This window comes from Liolophura sinensis, chromosome 8 (assembly GCF_032854445.1).
Source record: "Liolophura sinensis isolate JHLJ2023 chromosome 8, CUHK_Ljap_v2, whole genome shotgun sequence".
NCBI classification, from domain to species: Eukaryota; Metazoa; Mollusca; class Polyplacophora; order Chitonida; family Chitonidae; genus Liolophura; species Liolophura sinensis.
Window position 1 is genome coordinate 16,871,979 of NC_088302.1, and position 21,745 is coordinate 16,893,723.

Sequence of the window (21,745 nt, forward strand, 5' to 3'; positions counted from 1 at the left end):
GGGATATAAAAGGTGGGATGTACTGTGTTTATTATACAGAACTGGGTGGGCTGTGGAAGGTAGGTTGTTGAGTGTTTATTACACAGGCCTGGGTGGGATATGAAAGGTGGGTTGTTGAGTGTTTATTATACAGACCTGGGTGGGATATGAAAGGTGGGTTGTAGTGTTTTTATGGTACAGACCCAGATGGACTGTGGAAGGTAGGTTGTTGAGTGTTTATTACACAGACCTGGGTGGGATATGAAAGGTGGGTTGTTGAGTGTTTATTATACAGACCTGGGTGGGATATGAAAGGTGGGTTGTAGTGTTTTTATGGTACAGACCCAGATGGACTGTGGAAGGTAGGTTGTTGAGTGTTTATTACACAGACCTGGGTGGGATATGAAAGGTGGGTTGTTGAGTGTTATTATACAGACCTGGGTGGGCTGTGGAAGGTGGGTTGTAGAGTGTTTATGGTACAGACCCAGATGGACTGTGGAAGGTACGTTGTTGAGTGTTTATTATACCGACCTGGGTGGGATATGAAAGGTGGGTTGTAGTGTGTTTATGGTACAGACCCAGATGGACTGTGGAAGGTAGGTTGTTGAGTGTTTATTACACAGACCTGGGTGGGATATGAAAGGTGGGTTGTTGAGTGTTTATTATACAGACCTGGGTGGGCTGTGGAAGGTGGGTTGTAGAGTGTTTATGGTTCAGACCTGTTTGGGCTGTGGAAGGTGGGTTGTAGTGTGTTTATGGTACAGACCCAGATGGACTGTGGAAGGTAGGTTGTTGAGTGTTTATTATACAGACCTGGGTGGGCTGTGGAAGGTGGGTTGTAGAGCATTTATGGTACAGACCCAGATGGACTGTGGAAGGTAGGTTGTTGAGTGTTTATTACACAGACCTGGGTGGGATATGAAAGGTGGGTTGTAGTGTGTTTACTGTATGGACCTGGGTGGGTTGTGGAAGGTGGGTTGTAGTGTGTTTATGGTACAGACTCAGATGGACTGTGGAAGGTAGGTTGTTGAGTGTTTATTACACAGTCCTGGGTGGGATATGAAAGGTGGGTTGTAGAGTGTTTACTGTATGGGCCTGGGTGGGCTGTGGAAGGTGGGTTGTAGTGTGTTTATGGTACAGACCCAGATGGACTCTGGGAGGTAGGTTGTCGAGTGTTTATTATACAGACCTGGGTGGGCTATGAAAGGTGGATTGTAGTGTGTTTATTGTACTGAGACCTGGGTGGGCTGTGGAAGGGCAGTTGTCGAGTGTTTATTAAACAGACCTGGGTGGGATATGAAAGGTGGGTTGTACAGTGTTTATCATACAGACCTGGGTGGGCTTTGGAAGTGCAGTTGTAGCGTGTTTATTATACAGACCCGGGTGGGCTGTGGAGGGTGGGTTGTAGTGTGTTTATTATACCGACCTAAGTGGGCTGTGGAAGGTGGGTTGTAGTGTGTTTATTATACAGACCTGGGTGGGCTGTGGAGGGGAAGTTGTAGTGTGTTTATTATGCAGACCTGGGTGGGCTGTGGAAGGGCAGTTGTAGAGTGTTTATTACACAGACCTGGGTGGGATATGAAAGGTGGGTTGTACAGTGTTTATTATACAGACCCGGGTGGGCTGTGGAGGGTGGGTTGTAGTGTGTTTATTATACTGACCTGAGTGGGCTGTGGAAGGTGGGTTGTAGTGTGTTTATTATACAGACCTGGGTGGGCTGTGGAGGGGAAGTTGTAGTGTGTTTATTATACAGACCTGGGTGGGCTGTGGAAGGGCAGTTGTAGATTGTTTATTAAACAGACCTGGGTGGGATATGAAAGGTGGGTTGTACAGTGTTTATTAAACAGACCTGGGTCGGCTGTGAAAGGTGGGTTGTAGTGCGCTAATTATACAGGCCTGGGTGGACTGTGGAAGGTAGGTTGTCAAGTGTTTGTTACACAGACCTGGGTGGGCTGTGGAAGGTGGGTTGTAGTGTGTTTATTATACAGGCCTGGGTGGGCTGTGAAAGGTTGGTTGGAGTGTGTGTAGAGGGACCAGGGTGGGTTATGGGCAGTGGGTTGTAGTGTCTGTACACTGTTGAATGGGATATGGAAGTAGATGTGTAGAGTGACATGGGTGGGCTAAAGAGTGTGCATTGTGCGAATATTTGGATGAGCTACGGAAGGTGGGTTTAATATGTGAAGTGTGTTGATTGTACAGAGAACTGGGTGGGATTTGAAAGGTCTGGTGTAGTGTGTGCATTATACAGAGAGAATATTGATGTAGAATATTGAGTAGACGGTGTGTAAAATGGCATGTGATGGCAGCAGATGATTCTCAGTAGAGAGGAGAGCTGTGTTTTGATAAGAAAACACGCCAGACTGCTTCAGCATCTTCTCAACATTCCACTCAAGCTCAATGGCTCCATCAACTTGGTCCAGTTGTTTGGGATAAACAGTTTCTATAAAATAGAACAATACACTACTTCTTGTATCCTGTGAATATTGTTAGTAAGGATGGCACAGACTAAAGCCATTGTAAGCATGACTGTAGTGCAGTGGGACACTTTGAATGGGACTATGGCTTCACAATAAACATATGTAACGATTAGTGTGTACTTACAGTTGGTATACAGCGCCATAGTGCTCTACACTAACTGACTTGCACAATTGCACAGTATTACATGGCAAACTACACTTGGTCACATAAATAACAATGCCATTGTTTATATGCACACATTATATTTAATACTACTTATAATAAGGCATAAAATTATAGTTGTGTTAATTTGTTTTAGCAGTACTGGACACATGTTTAATATTTTACTCTTTTATATATTAATAGAAACTAAAAGCTTTTTAATAAACATATTGAGAGAATGATACCCAGGGACTGGAAACATAATCATGTAGCGCTGTTCTACAACAAGTACCAAGCTCAGGTCAGAGAGAATGCTCCCCACGGGTATCCTACATTTGGTCCAACAGTTAACCATTGGGGCTGGTTTGAAAGCTTGCCATGATGATACATGTAATTTAACATGTAAAGGTAACATGAGAAAAAAATGTACAGTGTGACAATTGTTTGTTTGGGATTTGAAATTATGAAAGAGTTTCCTGCCTGTTGAACTTGAGCTCAACACATAAAGTACTGAGGTCGTGAATTTGGTAATTTACGGTACTTAATACACTTACAAAGCACAAAGGATATGAACTTAAACAAGTGTCTCCTTAAAAGAGGAAGTTGTAACTTTTAGCATGAAGGGGATAGTGCAACTACTGATTGACCCGTATCAGTATGATGGCTCGGGCGGGGCGCCTTACTTCTCTTCGGTAAAGCGACTCAGTGAAGCAGCACTAGATAAAAAGAGCGGTGGAATTCCGTCCTGCAACAAGGAGGCACATTACCTACACTCTAAGCATTCCCTCATCGTCATATGACTGTAAAATTGTTAAATATGACTTTAAGCCCCAAGCCACTCACTCACATGGCTATACCATCTAACGAACAACATATCTTTACTTTTCCAAAAAGCCAGGAAAGAAATTTAATACTATGCTTTCAGCACTTGTAATAAATGTCCCAAAAATTACAAGAATTTGGGTAGCTAAAATGTTAACAGAGCATGAGCTATGGAACATGTCTTTGTGTTGTGTTGCCCATGTGAGCAAAACCTGAGCTTAGTACATGCCGTACATATGCCTGAATGTTGACTAATAAATTGATTTGCTTACACAATGGCACCGAGTTTTGTAGTTCGAGGAAACTGTCCAGGGTAAACCACCAGCCTTGGGCATGTTTATATTATGTTAGAATGCAAGGCACAGGGTATTGAATGAATGCAAGACTGCCCAACAGCACCCTGAGATACTGCATACCGTGACCTATACCAAGTGCCTATGATGTTTGGGAGAGAAGAGATTGCCGGCGAGCACCGGGATTGAACCTACACTTTGTTTGTCTGTGAGTTAGAGTCAAGCTGCTAACCATGCTTCATGTAGCTGTGTGCTATTACAAGACAACTTGAGGCATCCATCTGTGGGTACGTTGTAGTTGCACCACCCACAATTGTCCACATTGATGCTTGCCATATGTATGAAGAATGATGACTGAATGATATGTGCTGACCACGGAAATAAAGAGTACCTGATTAAGTATACTAGTACATGTACCTGGAATGTAAGGATACAGCAATTATATTTATGCTTTACAGGTGAGCCAACAATAAAGGTTGAAAGATGGAACAAAAATAAACTTGAAAATTAACCATTTTATTTTGTGATTTTCCTGTTTTTGAAGGCTTTTGGATAACATAAATATGTCTTAAACAATTACTGGGACAATCCACATGTGCCACAAATTAGATGATTTTTGAGTTTTATATTTGCACTGCCTTAAAACATTAGAAAAAAAGAACATTTTGCCCGTAAAACAGAAATATTAATTGATGAGGCCTAAAGACTCAAAAGTATTGTACATCTGGATACGGTACAGAGACTTCCAAGTTGCTCCAAAGATGTACAGGAGAAACAGACGGCAGAAACAGTTAACTGTTGTATTTCTAATTTGATAATATAAAAGAATACCAGTAAGTTAATGACCATGCAACCTGATGAAGAACTGAGTAATGATTTGTTCACTCAAGACAACAAAATTGAATATTATATTCGATTATTATTATAAATAAAATGACAAACTTTATTCCAATAAAGTGATGATTTACAAGAAAACTGATGGATTGTATTGCATGCACCGCGATTAAAACCAATTGAGACAACAAGCCTCAACAGAGGTGATTTAGACTACCTGTGCAGAAACAAGGTTTGCGTCACAAATGGTGAAAATACAAAATGAAGTGTGAAGTGTTCATCAAAGATGGCAGGATTAATTGCAGATGATGGATTTATCTGTCTCTAGTCACCCCAAAATGTTGTCTTCTGTTGTACTCGTGGGAGGAATGGAGAGGATCTGAAAAGAAGAATAGATGGTGTTTTAAAGCATAATAACAAAGCAGAATTTGTTGCATGAACAGCATTTATATCTAAAACCATCTGGCACTGGGCTGATGTGAACAGGTGTCAAAAATAACTAAGAACACATAATGTGGGTAGTGTGTGCACTACATAATAACAACTAGCTCTGGAGGAATGCACTTAACTGAAGCTAATGAGGCAATCATGAGCACTGACCCAGGAGTTGAAGAGTCAGTTGTGCAGTACATAATTTAATTTGGCTTTTAGGATTTGCAAGTAAATTGCATGTTTTGTTGAATTTGGCAGAATACTTCTAATTTATTTATCTGATAGTTTGTTAATGCTGTACCGAAGACTTGTTGACTCGTATAATGTTCATGAGTATTATGGGTTAATGAAATGGGAGTGCCCATGGAAAACCACAATTTATATATTTGGTGTTTTACGCCATACTGAAGAATATTTCACTTATACGACAGCAGTCAGCATTATGGTGGAAGGAAACTGGGCTCAAAACCCACGACCATCTGCCAGTTGTTACCAAACCTTGCCACCTAGGACCGCAGAGGACATGAACTGACTGCGACTGCATTGGTGACAGACGAATAGCTCTGAATACAGGCAGCTGACTAGGGCCATACATGAACTCTGTTATACCTCTGTGTACATATACTTTGTACAGTAATGTACAGTATTACAGTACAGATATTGTGTTGTGTATATTGTAGCTGAGAGGAGATCGAGATGGGTGAGTATTATGATGCTGCTAGTTTATTTACTTATTTGATTGGTGTTTTGCAAAGGACTGAGGAATATTTTACGTATTTAACAGCAGAAAGCATTATGGTGGAAACCAGTGAGAGTACAAGGGAACTTAGTTCACAAATATAAGCCAATTATTTGATGACAAGTTTTGACTGAACAGACACACAGATGAACAAACTGTTTCACAGACCAAATATACGCACCATCTGCAAGTGCAATTTAAAGACACCAATTTTGTTCGCATCTGCAAACAACAACATTGATGGCTGCTGTGGTTTTACTGTCTATACTGTAAATGCATTGGCAACCATTACACTTTATACTCTATGGCTTGCAATAATGGGTTAAATGCTAAAATGTAACAGATTAAAGCAACTGTGTCACACTTTTATTACAAGAATGACATTTGGAAGTACCGGTGGTGGGAGAATTTATTTACATAACTCACTCACATGTACTTGTGTTTTACGAAAGGTGAATGTCAGCACTTGGCTTGCATCATGGTTGACAAGGATCTTGAAGATGCCTTTGAATGAATCTGTAATATAACAAAGCTGGAGGTAAGATAACTATGTACAACAATTTTATTGGCAAATGGAATAATATTATGTAGTGCATATATATATACATCAGAAAAGACATGATAACCTTAAGTGAAAAGATCGCTTTGGTGTATTTATGTATTTGTTAGCTTGATTACACATATATTTTGTAAAAGTGTTGCCTACATGATTTACATACATTATGCTAAGGGAGGGCATGAGATGACCGCTGATGCTGCAAATGGTTGTGCCTTGAATAATATTTATTGTGTTACCGTTACAAAAATGTAACTACATGCACAGTTAACCACATATTTTGAAAGGATTTTATTTAAATTAACTGGTTTGGTTTGAGAATTGGCAGTAAACAAGAACTATTGTTACTAATTAACTGAAACACCTGCAGCTACACAGTGCATGTACATGTAGCAACAAGGAACATAAAATTGTGAGGAGGAAATCAGTGCAAAGAGACAAGTTAACAAAATGGGTTACTAATACACAGTTTCTTTGATCTACATATACACATTTAACCAAATTGACCCAATTTTATGATTGATAAGAAGAACCATGACGAAATTGCACTGATGGAGAGGCAATATGATGAACAGTGAAACAATGATATACATATGAAAGTGACCTTACTTGATTTTGGTTTGAAGCAATACCGAAGGCCATGTGTAGAAAAAACTAGAACGTTGCGATGCCAAACATTAAAGGTAACATTTTATGAAATGCAACTAAAATTGATGCTTGGGAGTTTTGAAGTGTGTGAATGAGAGAAATTGGTATGAAAACAAAAGCTTTTTATTGGTAAACTGTGATATTTTTGCTCAGTGTGTCAGCTAGTTTTAATACAGTTTGATTAGTTTGGGTGTGCAACAGTTTCAGAGACGAACTGTTTTGTGGACATTAAATGGCTCTACATATGGCCCTGATACTGCATAATATTTGATTATTTGTGCATTTCACTGAGACCATGGCTGTGCCCCAAAAAAAACAAAAAAAACATAGGCCTTTGGTCAGCAGCTGGTGAGCTTTGCCACATGCAACACACAGGTTTTGACTGGCAGTGCTAGACAAGTGCATTCTGTGTTGTGGGAATTTTACTTCTGAAACCAACTTCTTTGATGACGACCACACAAGCATGGTCGACGGATTATTGTCATGCTTAAGGAGCCATAAAAATTAAGAGCGGGAAATGTACAATTGCCTTCCACACTGGGGTGGCTATATGTACCTTGTGTATGCTAGCAACTGGAAGGCAAGCACCTTAACCACTGGGCCACTGCCTGCAAACTACAATATACTAGATGAAGGCAAATGTTTTGAAACCAACCTTAGGTATTACCTCAGCACCAGGAGTGGTGTAGACCACTTGTTGCAACTCTGAGTGCAATTGGGAAGTGCCTTTGTTTGCAAAACTAGTAGCATATACAGACATTGTAGCACACTTGTTGACTGTGGCCATGTTTACATGTTGCTATGTATTTTACAATGATTTGCAACACCATAACGAAGAACATAAACAGATAATGTAACAGGAGTTTAAGGTTGAAATGGCAAAATAGGTGGCTGTTGATAAACTTGAAAGATGAGTTGTCCTTACCAATGTTGCATAAAAGGTGAAAAGATTGGCCTACCCCACACTGACAAGAATGCTGAGGATAAGTAAACCTGAAATTTAAAAAAAGGTACATGTAAATTATGCTTTTTTTCACCGAACACATACTACATGTATGATAAAAGGAAACTCAAGTAATGTTATAAGAGATTTGTATTTAAGATAAACTTTACATCATTTAATCAATGTGATAACAATGAAGTATACAACGATTAGTTGCATACTTTAGCTTAGTTAGGAAAATGACCAAGCCTCTGGTCATAAAACAATTGGCACACTATCGATATATTATAAGAGAAGGCTTTAATCAAGAGCATGTATGAGCAACACAAACAGTATGAGGCTTACAGAAAAAGTGTAATGGTGTAAGAATGCAATAAAAACAAATGAACAACAACATGTTATGCTAAACTTATAATTGCTACCAAAGGGCTCGCCTGTATGAGACACATGAAGGCAAAACTTCGGCCCAATGCATAAAGAACTGAAATCGTGAATTTGGTAATTTACAGTAATTAATATGCTCAAGGAGATTTATATGTATGTAAAACTTCAGGTCAATACATGACATACTTTGTAAGATACCAACCCTATACTGTGCTCTACAAGTGTGCAAACCCTGAGCTCAATACCTGCAGTACTTTTTAAGATACCACCTCCTAACATTTTGTTTAACATCGTTTTCTCCATTATCAGATGCAGATGCTGACGCCCGGGGTACGACATAAGCTACAAAGTTTAACCATAGAGGCTGCTGATAATAGAAGCTGCAATACATGAGCATACTGATGCCAGAGAGCAACAAAAGCCATTTTAGGGGGGAGGAGAAAAATAACAAAAATTCAACATGTAAAAGATGTACATATATACAGCTATGCACAAGCCACAGATGTGTGAACATGAAAACAAAATATGTTTAGAACCTGGAAATTTTGTATGATTTTAATACAGCCATGAGATTGAAATAATACACAAATACTAACAGAACTGAGGAAAAACAACTGAAGCAGTATGTTGATTAGAATCTGCATTGGTAACACATGACAAGTTTATAGCCATATGATGGCCTAGTTAATGGTTTTGGGAACCAGAATAATATAGTTTCTGTACAAAGAGTTAAGCTTAGCATAGATTTTCTGGACATAGTTTACATGTATAAAACTTAAACACAAAAGTGACACAGGCGTAAAATAGACATTCATGTAACATGATCTAAAGGAATATACAAGTGTGATGGAAACACAAACACATCTGAGATTAAAATATTGAGGAATAAGATGGAATGTTCAAGCAGTTGAACTTGGAACACAAGGGATTACTGTAAAGTCCTTATTATTCTCTGGAATTTATTTTCGTGGGTTTTCTCCAAAACTATGTTTGCTGGAATTAATTTTTGTGTATTTAAGGGAATACTGAAAGACAAATCTTAAAATCTTAAATTTTCCAAGATAAGATATGGCCCAAATTATTCAAGCACGTCAAACATGAATCATCATGGGTGGCTTTAATCCTCCTTTGTTTCCTGCAGTGTCACTAATCCTTGTGATCTGGATCGTAGATTAAAACAATGGGGGATGCTTTAACACTACGTAAGAAGATTATCTTCGCACCTACTGTGAGCAGTACTCAAACAGGTGTCACTTCTTTTTGATTCACTGATGAGTACTTTTAAACATCTGGCAAAGTGACCTGTCACCTTTTGAGCAGTTTAACACAAAACATATGAATTCACCATTACCGGCACCAATCACTCATTCTTTATCAAGCAACACGGTAAGTTTTGCACTGTTTTCAGTTTTAATCGTCCTCTGTAGCAGGTTAGAAACCGCAAACATTGCCGTAGCTGTCAAACGGCCATTGTGTTATACACACTTCACAGTTTGTTAGAACTTATTGGATCACAAGAGAGACACAGCTAATGACATGGCGCTTATCACAGCAACATTCATTAGAAGCCAGCACATGCTAGAATGTACTTTTCTTTCACTTTACTGGCACAGTGAAGACTAATCTAACTACAGACGAATGAACTCCCACTTTGTTTTATACCAACAAAGCCTTAGCATCAGAGTTTGTACATATTTCAACCATAATTTACCTTCCCTACTGTAAAAAAATTTAGCTGGCCCACCGGCTTTCTTAGCTCAACTCCATCTGCCTGTCAAAGATTTCACTTCATTATTACTACGACCTGTAGCACATCATTCAATATTGGATATTTTTCGCTGAAATTATTTTTTGCACTAAATTATTGATACGAAAATTAGTTCTATGCAAAAATTAAGTACTTCACAGCATTCTGTTTTTGCTAACCATACACAAAAACACAATTAGAGGTTTTACACAAATGCATTTTTGAGACAGTGTGAAGCTGAGAATGGCATAACATAAACATGCATTAGGGGAATGTTATGGGAGCTTGATGCACGCAACATTTAAAGAAGGGAACAAGTGCATGCTGGAAATGGTGCATGTTGTTGGCATACTGTATAAATGATTAATTTATTTATTTCATTGGTGTTTGACGCTCAAGAGCATTCCACTTCTACAGCATTATGGTGGGAGGAAACTGGGCAGAGTGAGGAGGAAACCCACAACCATGCGCAGGTTGCTGGAAGACCTTCTCATGTACGGCCAGAGAGGAAGCAAGCATGAGCTAGAGTTGATCTCTTAGCGACTGGGTCGCATGGCAGCACTGGCGTGCTAACTCCCTAACTCCCTCAGACAAGAAGGCCAATCTTGTTTCAATGGTATTAAAAAAATGTTAAAAAATTGCAAAATGTACCAGTACATGCATTAACAGGGCAAAACTCCAATGAATTATGTTCACCGCGTCATCCTCTGTTCCTCTGCCAAGTTTTCCAACATTCTGTACCCTTTACGGCCAGTAAATCTAAGATAATTCACAGCTGTGACTTACGCTCACATGCCGTGTTGACATTTTGACCTACTAAACCATGTTACTGCTACCCGCCCATGTGCATTCGTGGTTGACCTTCATTATGTCACTATGTTTTGAGCTGGCTGTCAGTTCTGACAGGCACAAAGCCATGTGACTGAGGAGAATCAAATTTGACAGAAGCCTATGGCACAAAATGACAGACCTCACAGTTTGTGCAAACTGTCAGATTAAAATTATTTTTTTAGCAAATGAAAAACGGGGGTTACCTTTGACATCCGCTCCATTCAAAATTGGGTACCATAGGCATTACGGTGCGTGAAGGCCTTGATAGTTTTTTGCCAAAGGATGTGGCAGGTACGTCAGAAAAGACAAAACGCACCCTGACTGTTACCATTTGCTGTTAGCAACAGCTAAAAGCAACAGCTGGCAAGTCGTCAGTATTTCAATTTCCGGAAATTTTCCGGAAAGGTTATCCGCTGCTGCGCATGTGTGCCTCGCTAACCCAGATTTTAAAAACATGCCAAATATAACCATATTTTGACTTCAGCTAAGATTTACAGGAGAGTGGGGATGTAAAGGCGAGTAGCGGCTGTGGCAAGATGTGCGTAAATATTTTAGCTTTCAGAATAGCCGTGCTTTATGTGTATTCAGGACGAATCTAAAACGCATGCATTTGAATTGAACGAGGTTGTAGCTCTTTGTAAGCAATATTTCGAAATCGGGTGCAGGCAACTCTCGGGCTAAGGATGGCTAGCGGTCCAGTATATATAAGCCACTCTTTAGTCTTAGACCGAGGTCTCGGGCTAACTGTGAACAACACCAGTGTGTTGAGGATAGCACACTGAGAACCAAAGAGTGCGGGGAAAGTAAATGCTTACATATATTTCTGCACAAACCTAGCCACATAGAGCTACCGCCAACCTTACGTTTGCAACTACTAAGTTGGACTTATTAAATACTGAGGATGAGTACGTGATGCACTAACATTGCTAAAATAAAGAGCACAACAACAACTTAGACAGTTTGCGCTGTTGTAACTAGCCTACATTGTACACTGATGAACTCAAATGGCACAGAATGGCAAGCGTAATTCACAGATTGGCGAGCACTGTTTGGATTAATTATGACGCGTATAAATTTTTACTTAAAAAATAGTAAAAATAAGTGAGCTTACATCAGCTGAGGTAGCAACACCTTCCATTGAACTGAAGTTACATGTGCCACTGATCGACCCGAGTGCCTGAGTAAGAACTGCTGTGATTGGACGAAACAGCCAGGTTTGTAAGATACGATCTGATTGAGTCCAACAATTTGCGGTCAAGCCAAGATGATAGCGTGTGGCTGCGTGTGTGTGTGCGCATTGGGAGCATCGTCCAAACCCCTGTTCCATGTCAACCACTATACTTGTACTTCATTTTCTTTGCACCTAAATTTTGTTGGCAAAATATCATTTTAGTATGAGAAATAAACGAAAATCCACAGGCTGTGAGCGCACCCATTTAGATAGCATCTACTGAAAAAACCACGATTAAATACGTTGATTCTACGTTTTGGGCTACACGTTTATATGCAAATTTCAAGAGCCCATCATGCGGCAAAGGTGCACGTCGGCCTTGTATAAAAGAAGATGGACTGGCTATTGTTCTCAGAGATATTTAGATATACTGTGGACACACTGCACTGCAACTACGACAGGGAGTCTCGGAAATACAGAACGGAGTTTAATTGAACTGGCGTCCTGAAGGCAAGTGAAGTTCTGAAGCATCGATACAACCACTTGATATACAACACTGAGCTTTACAGTAGAACACTGAGCTTCCTACCAGGCAACCAAGAAAGACAGGCAACAGAAGAAGGAAGGAAAACCAGAAACGTAAACCCTTACACTCCTATAAGAAAAAAGAAAGAAGCAAAACAGCTAAGTAAAATCGTTTCATTAGTCCTTTCCTTTTTCAGTTTAAGAAGTCTTAACCCAGCAAACTTTCAACAATCCCTCGACCCCATCTAACATGGCTAAACGCAAGGCGACTGATATCCCTGAACTGAACAGGTCACCGAAGCGTTTCACCCAAAGCCCTCCTACAAACATTGTTAGCTTTATAGCAATTATTCACAGTTTAGTGAATATGAGGGCTAGCCAATTCCCTAAACAGAAATTAGCCCAAGACCTGAAAAAGAAAGCTGGGGATGTCCACAGCGTTACTGAACTACCTGGCGGTGACCTTAAAATCCGTTGCAGATCCGAAACGCAATTCCAGAAACTTTTACATGTTGACCTTCTAGCAGACAAACCAGTAAATATTAAACCTTATACACCTCGAAGAACACAATGTAAAGGTGTAATATATGGCATTGACCTAAATACCAAAATGTAAGATCTGATAAATAAGCTCAAAGATCAAAATGTTCTGCATGCAAAACGTCTTAGTAAGGGAAACACACTAACAACAAGCGTAATGATTGTCTTTAAAGGATTAAAATTACCAGAAACAGTCCAGCTGTCCCTGCACAACATTATTGTGAAACCTTTCTATGAAGCGCCTAGACGTTGCTACCAGTGCCAAAAATTTGGTCACACAAAGAAAGTTTGTAAATCCGACATAGTTTGCCCCAAATGTTCAGGAAAACATGAATATCAAAATTGTACAGAAACAAAGACCACCTGTGCAAACTGTAAACAAAACCACTCAGCAGGATATAAAGGGTGCAGCGCATACAAAAGAGCCAAAACAATCGAGTTTATAAAGGCAGACAAAGGAGTAAGTTACGCCGAAGCTGTCAAACAAGCCAGGCAGACACAAAAACCCACCTCAAAGGACAAAATGACAGCGCAAAGTGAACTAGAAAATCATGCACAGGAAACCGGAACCGAACAAACCGACCAAATTATCATGAGTAAACTGGAATTTCTGGGTTTTATAAATATAGTGATCAACTCCGTTCACAATCAACGGACAACAAACAGAACCAAAACTGACATAATATCCAATATCGCACATGACTTTCTAAATTGGAAATTCACCCCAAAAGAAATAATTGAATGGGGAATGAACCCAAAATTTACCCAGAAGGCATCTACTCCAACCAAAATATCAGAACGACTAAATACGTCAATATAATTACAGCCCCAACAATGATCAACCGTATGGCTCCAAATTTCGATCAATAAATTCAATCAAAATCACATCAAAATCCTACAATGGAATGCCCGCGGCATTCAAAAAAACGGAGACAACCTTAAAGTACTTACCTCTGAAACTAACCCCGAGGTTATTTGTATTCAGGAAACCTTCCTCAAACCAGGAAACAACCCCAACAACAAATTCAATATCCCCGGCTATAAAGCATACCGATGTGATAGGTTACATGACCGTCTGGGTGGAAATCTTATCCTTGTCAAGGAAAACATCATACACCTATATATGGGCTCGAATAACGTAAATGACTTACTTGAATGGCAAGCTATTCAAATATACCACGAAAATAAACCAATCCACATTATAAACATATACTCTCCCGGAAGTATGAGGAAAATATCCAAAACAGAACTGGACAATATTATTTCCATGTTCAGCCCAAGTGCTATTATCTGCGGCGATTTCAATAGCCATAACCCTTTATGGGATGCAAAGTGTAAACACAGTGACGATCGTGGCAACACAGTACAAGCATGGTTAGAAGAACACAACCTAGTCTTCCTAAACGACGGCGAGGGAACAAGAATAGACTTCGTCACAGGCAACACTTCAGCAATAGATCTCACTATTACCACACCCGATCTCGCACCTAAATCAAGCTGGAATGTTATACCAGATACACTCGGGAGTGACCATTTCGCTATCATGACAGAACTTGGTATGTCACCTCAATCTGAAGTAAATCTCAACAACCCCAAATTTCTGTTCCACAAAGCAAACTGGGAACATTTTAAGAAAGATTGCCAAAATATATTCATTGATGATGACTGCCTCTCCGATATAGACCTATTCAACCAAAAACTTACTGATAATATACTCAGGATTGCAGAACAACACATCCCTATTTCCTCCCAGCATAAAAGGGCTGCAAATCCTGTTCCCTGGTGGAACAGTGAATGTGCTGCAAATATAAGAAACAAAAAAAGAGCACTGCGTAAATTCAAAAGAACCAGATTACATACAGACCACGAAAAATACAAAAACTTAAAAATTGAAGCCGAAAAATCAGTCTCCCGTGCCAAAGCCAAATACTGGGAGAACTACTGTGGAACACTTGATACAAAAACAAATTCAAAGCAGGTATGGAACAAACTCAAACATATACAAGGCAAAACCATCAATCTAATCCCAACTTTGGATCACAAACACAAAATCAATGAGGAAAAAGCAGAATGCCTCGCAAAAACCTTCGCAGAAAATAGCAGCGATCGAAACCTTAATCCAACGTTCAAAATAATCAAAGATAACACATTTCTACAACTAGAGCCCGACGATCACGTTGAACATGACCTTAACAAAGATTTCTCCCTACAGGAATATCACAAAGCCATTCACTATAAAAAAGAAACCTCAACAGGCGAAGACAAATTAGGCTACAAAATCCTGAAACACTTACCGCTAAAAACACAAAATATAATACTAAAACTCATAAATACAAGTTGGAGGAAAAAACAGCTGCCACAAAGTTGGAAATCGTCCATTGTCATTCCCATCCAAAAGACTGGAAAAAACCCATCAGATAGTTCCTCCTACCGCCCAATATCACTCACGTCATGCCTATGTAAACTAATGGAAACTATGGTCAAAAACAGACTAGAATTTCATCTTGCTAAAAATAAAGTACTAAATGAAACACAAAGTGGATTTAGAAAAGGACGAAGTACATACGACCATCTAACAAAATTACAACATCAAATCCGAAAGGGGATAAGTAGGCGCGAATTCACTCTGGCTGTTTTTCTAGATATTGAAAAAGCCTTCGACCTCGTTTGGCAGGATGGAGTTATACTCCAATTCGATCAACTTGGGATAAAAGGAAGAATCCAGCATTGGATATATGATTTCCTACGAAATTGGAACTTTAAAGTCAGACTTGGACAAACTTCATCTAAAAGACACACTCAACAAAATGGTACACCTCAAGGGAGCGTACTAAGCCCGATGTTATTTAGCATTCTGATAAACGGTTTAGCAAATACAATAGACAGTAACCATCCAAAAATAGAGCAGTCACTATTTGCTGACGATGCGGCAATATGGAAAACAGGCAAATCTATAAAGAAAATAAAAGATGCTATACAGAAAACATTAAACACCATCTCGAACTGGGCCGACCACTGGGGATTTAAATTCTCAGCCACTAAAACGACAGGTATTGTTTTTACAAACAGAAGAAAAGTGAATATTGAACTTTTCTTAGGTAAAAAGAAAATTGAAATCAAAGAAAAAGTGAAATACCTAGGTATGATTCTTGATAGTAGATTAACATGGAAAGATCATATTGATGACCTCACAATTAGATGCCAACGCGATCTCAATCTTATGAGATGCATTTCAGGCACTAAATGGGGAGCCAACAAAACCACACTCATAAAAATGTACCAGTGTCTAATTCGCTCCAAAACAGACTATGGTGCAATAGTCTATCAATCCGCGTGCAAAACTCTACTACAGCGAATTGATAGTATTCAATATTCTGCCTTAAAAGTAGCAACAGGAGCCTTCAAAGGCACTTCGCTTTGCAGTCTCCAAGTAGAAACACTTGAAAAACCCCTTCACCTTAGAAGAGAACAACTAACCCTCAAATATGCAGGAAAAATAAGCGCTTACGGTAATACACATCCATATTACAATTTAATCCTCCCATATTCTGAACATGAATATCTGGAAAAAAATGGACAAAACACTCAGCTCCAATAGGATATGAAATCAACAGACTACTTTGCAAATATGGCATTGCCTTGCCAAAGCAACAAGAAAATGTATATCAACAACAACCCCCGTGGCTATTGCAAACTCTCCAAATAGACATTGCACTCCACGACCAAATTTCAAAACTGGAAAACCCAGTATATATCAAAGCTCAAGCCTTAGAACACTTCCACGAACACTACAACGGTCATCTAAAAATATATACTGACGGATCTAAAAATGTGCAGGGTCACACTGGATCATCATTTGCAATACCAGATCTAAACATAGTTAAAAACTATAAACTACCCAACCACCTCTCCGTCTATACTAGTGAAGTAGTTGCAATTACAATGGCACTACAATGGATTCTTGAGAACAAACCAAACCGAGTAGCCATACTAAGCGACTCCCTCAGCGGAATAATTTCCATCCAAAACTCCAAATCTGAGAGTAGACCAGACCTCCTACAAGAAATAATCTCGCTAACTGACAAAATACAGAAACAAAAAACCGACCTGACTCTAGCATGGGTTCCAGCGCACGTTAATATTCGAGGAAATGAAATTGCAGATCAGGCAGCAAAATCGAGCCCTACGAAAGTATGAACAAGATATAGACGTCCCCCTGAGCCAAAATGAAATATATACATTGATCAATACCCAAATTAACAATCAGTGGAAAGAGGAATGGGATAAAGAATCCCGCGGACGGTGGCACTATAAAATATTAAACGGAACAATTACAAAATTAAATTCGTTCCAATTATTGAATAACCAAGATGACAAAAACATATCACGCCTGAGACTAGAGAAAACAGGGCTCAAAGCACATCTAGCAACTATAATCCAAAATTCTTCACCAACTTGCCCAGCCTGTCAAGAGGATGATGAAACCATAGAGCACTATTTGCTACAATGTATTAAACACAGTAAAGAACGAAGACGATTGGCAGAATGCCTGAAAATCTACAAATGTGAACTTGACCTTCAGACTATCCTTAACCCCAAACCACACCTGAGAGCACAAATATTCTCCTTACTAAAAGAATACATCAAATCGACGGGTTACGAAAGCCGAATCTGATAAAACATAATTGACCAACAACGGCGATACCTTGATTCTGAGGGCCGTTTCTGCTCTAGTCAACAATACGTCACCTTCTCTGATTAAAAACGGTGCATTTTCCGTAATTACCAAACACATATACTAACAACGGCGATACCTTGATTTTGAGGGCCGTTTATTCCACAGATACATAATTCCTCCCTACAACTTTATCCCCAACTATATCGGCGATACCTTGATCTTGAGGGCCGATAAAACGTCCATGAAACCAACCTGCAAAAACATAGCACACGAAAACAATGTAACCACAAAAGTTGATAACTGTAGTAATTAATAATATTTCTCCATTAACTAATCTGCCCTCTTATTTGTTGTTATTTATCTATTCTTATTAGTTGATATTTATTCTCTATTTATTTACAAATGTGTATATATCATACGAGGGCAGACCCTCTATCAATTTCTGATTGGTAGCTATACCACTAATTTGCTCCTAAGTATCTGTTTTATCAAATATCTTCTTGCTTAAGATATACATTATCTCATAAACAAAACCCCTTCGCAAATCAAAAATACAACTATCTTGTATATTTGTTTTCTCTATTTGTTTTCACAGGGAAAAGAAAAAAAAAAAAAAAAGATGAAAATCTTTATTATCGGCAGCAGTTACGTTCATAGGCTGGAGAATAGTATCCTTCGAAATTCGATCCCAAACTCTAGAATCGACTTTGGAACAGGCCAGGACATTCGGTTTTTTGGCATTGGGGGGGCTAGAGTTGGGACACTTAGATGCTCTGGAAGATTGGAAAGTCTCCTTCAGGAGACAAAACCTGACCTAGTTATCCTCCACATTGGGGGAAACTATGCGGACTCTCACAAATCAGCAGCAGCAATTTGCGCTGATATTTTAGACTATGTTGGTGCACTTAAATCGAAATTCCAAATTCCAAGGATCTACATCAGCCAGCTTCTTTACCGTCAGGTAACTCGGCGAATTTCGGTCCACATTTATAATACAAAAATCCATGAAATTAACAAGAAGCTGACAAACAACCAATTGGCCACCTTCTGGAGACACCGGGGACTGATCCGACCACAAAAGCAAATTCTAACCAACGACGGAGTGCACCTAAACACTCTAGGCCAGGAACTGTTCTACCGGTCTATGAAACGTGCTGTCTGCGCCGCCATGGGAGGCCACAAATAAAAATTGGAAATAGAGAAGGAAATCAATTAAAGAAGAAGACAGGGAAAACAATAAGAAGACCCATGGGACCAAAGAAACTTAACAACCAGGAAACGAAGACCAGAAACATGAAAGACATCATGACAATAGGACTATCTCTTGCTTCAACTAAGTGGATGAGGCCTGACATCCTTGCTCCTCATTTATACTTGTCGCACCTGTTACAGGCACAGGTTTCCAGTACGCTGGTTTTTCCTGGGCGGCGTCCGGTATAAGTGGCGGGAGCTCCTTAACTCCACGCCACAGAGGAGGAAGCAAGAGAACAAAACTGTTAACCAATAAATAAAGGCACTACTGTTGTTTTCTCTCTGTGTAAATTTCTGTATAGGCAACTCATTGTAATTCTTAAATGCAGATCTATGTATTTCTAATGTAAAGATAACGTTAATCTCTGTAAATAGCTTACTATTTATCCCCTTTCTGTTAAATGACCATGGCAGCATTTGAACCTATACAATAAGCTGTAATATGCTACCTCAAAGAGGTTAATCCCACTAATTGACTCATGTACATATGTAAATAGTATACCAACGCACTGCTGTTATGTAACCAAAATATTCATGTGTTGAAAAAAAAAAATAAAACACTGATTTGATGGGCCACGATATCCGCCAGGAAAGTGGCCCTAAAACCAGTAAATAAAAAAAAAACAAAAAAAAAAACAAAAAAAAGTTGCTCTCGTACTTGATACTAAAATTGGAACGATACAGAGAAGATTAACATGGCCCCTGCGCAAGGATGACACGCAAATTCGTGAAGCGTTCCATATTTTTCTTTTCTCTTCAGCCCCAGTCTCTCCCACACAACAACCAGCGCTTGTTACAGACTTTTGTTCTCCCAGCGTTTTTAAAAGATCGTCTGGCTGTCCTGGAGCAGAAAATCAAAAATGCAAGAATTCGGATTCATATCGTTGGTTCAGATCAGTGTATCCTTATTTATCTGGGTACATACATCTTGGTATTAATGAAGAAAAAGAAAAAAAAAAAAAAAAGAAGAGGATACTAGCCTACAGCACCCGGTGTTCCCAGGCGGTCACCCATCCAAGTACTAACCGGGCTCGACGTTGCTTAACTTCGGTGTTCGGACGATAACCGGTGTTTTCAACGTGATATGGCCGTAGGCACTTGTTGGGGTAAAACTTTGCTATATATTGGTGGTGAAATAAAATGCATGGAATATCAGAACAAGTGCACCAAACAGTGAAGAGGCTGGATGGCCGTTTAAACGAAGACAACAAACTCCCTGCCATCCCACGTCTGTCTTGGCTTAGATGCATCATACAAGTCACACTAGGGGGGATAACTCATATCCACATTTCCCCACCCACCAGTGTACATAGCGTGTGGCTGCGTGTATGTGTACGCATTGGGAGCATCGTCCAAACCCCTGTTCCATGTCAACCACTATACTTGTACTTCATTTTCTTTGCACCTAAATTTTGTCGGCAAAATATCATTTTAGTATGAGAAATAAACGAAAATCCACAGGCTGTGAGCGCACCCATTTAGATAGCATCTACTGAAAAAACCACGATTAAATACGTTGGTTCTACGTTTTGGGCTACACGTTTATATGCAAATATCAAGAGCCCATCATGCGGCAAAGGTGCACGTCGGCCTTGTATAAAACAAGACGGACTGGCTGCCACTCTCGTACTTGCTTCGGCAGTACATATACTAAAATTGGAACGATACAGAGAAGATTAGCATGGCCCCTGCGCAAGGATGACACGCAAATTCGTGAAGCGTTCCATATTTTTTTTTTCTTTTCTATTAAGCCCCAGTCTCTCCCACACAACAACCAGCGCTTGTTACAGACTTTTGTTCTCCCAGCGTTTTTAAAAGATCGTCTGGCTGTCCTGGAGCAGAAAAACAAAAAAGCAAGAATTCGGATTCATATCGTTGGTTCAATTCAGTTTATCCTTATTTGTCTGGGTACATACATCTTGGTATTAATGAAGAAAAAGAGAGAAAAAAAAAGAAGAGGTTGCTAGCCTACAGCACCCGGTGTTCCCAGGAGGTCACCCATCCAAGTACTAACCGGGCTCGACGTTGTTTAACTTCGGTGTTCGGACGAGAACCGATGTTTTCAACGTGATATTGCCGTAGGCGCGTGTTGGGGTAAAACTTTGCTATATACTGGTGGTGAAATAAAATGCATGGAATATCAGAACAAGTGCACCAAACAGTGAAGAGGCTGGATGGCCGTTTGAACGAAGACAACAAACTCCTTGCCATCCCACGGCTTTCTCGGCTTTAGCCCCGTCTAGACTATCCAACATCACTCAACTTTTGTTTACTTAACAAGAGTCAACTTAAAGTTGAGTGAACAAGTTGAGACGTGTTCCTGGGCGTGTAGTCTGGAGTGGTTCCTCAACTTCGTTCAACAACACTCAACACTATCCAACACGGTTGAATCGGAAATGTGCATGTGTATTTTTTTTTCCCGGCCGCTTGCCTGTGTGTCTCATGCAAAGGAGAGAAAATATGGAGATTTCCCTCCAATTTATGGGGAAAACACTGCTCAACATCGTTCAACTCACGTCAAAAGTGTTGGACAAAGTTGACCCATCTGATTTGTAGTGTGGATGGGACACTCAGCTTACCTCAGCAGCATTCAACTTGCTGTTCAGTCAACAAAAGTTGAGTGATGTTGGATAATCTGGACGGGGCTTAAGTCTTAATGTTTATTCGTTCAACCACAAAATAATGACAACAGTACACAAAGCATTACAGACCTTTGACGCCAAGTAGAATTTGCTTTTTCTAACCGATGTTGT

General features: G+C 39.6%; 4 non-coding genes across 4 annotated transcripts; 2 read left to right on the forward strand and 2 right to left on the reverse strand.

Moving 5' to 3' along the window:
* The first annotated feature begins 19,636 nt into the window (after positions 1 to 19,636).
* LOC135474498 (U6 spliceosomal RNA) lies at positions 19,637 to 19,739 on the forward strand. Its single transcript, XR_010444974.1, has one exon. It is a non-coding gene; the product is annotated as a U6 spliceosomal RNA (small nuclear RNA).
* Positions 19,740 to 19,969: 230 nt separating this feature from the next.
* On the reverse strand, positions 19,970 to 20,088 carry LOC135474339 (5S ribosomal RNA). Its single transcript, XR_010444825.1, has one exon. It is a non-coding gene; the product is annotated as a 5S ribosomal RNA (ribosomal RNA).
* A 530-nt stretch (positions 20,089 to 20,618) lies between these two features.
* On the forward strand, positions 20,619 to 20,725 carry LOC135474483 (U6 spliceosomal RNA). The gene has a single exon (XR_010444960.1). It is a non-coding gene; the product is annotated as a U6 spliceosomal RNA (small nuclear RNA).
* Positions 20,726 to 20,957: 232 nt separating this feature from the next.
* Positions 20,958 to 21,076, reverse strand: LOC135474341 (5S ribosomal RNA). Its single transcript, XR_010444827.1, has one exon. It is a non-coding gene; the product is annotated as a 5S ribosomal RNA (ribosomal RNA).
* Positions 21,077 to 21,745: the final 669 nt, after the last annotated feature.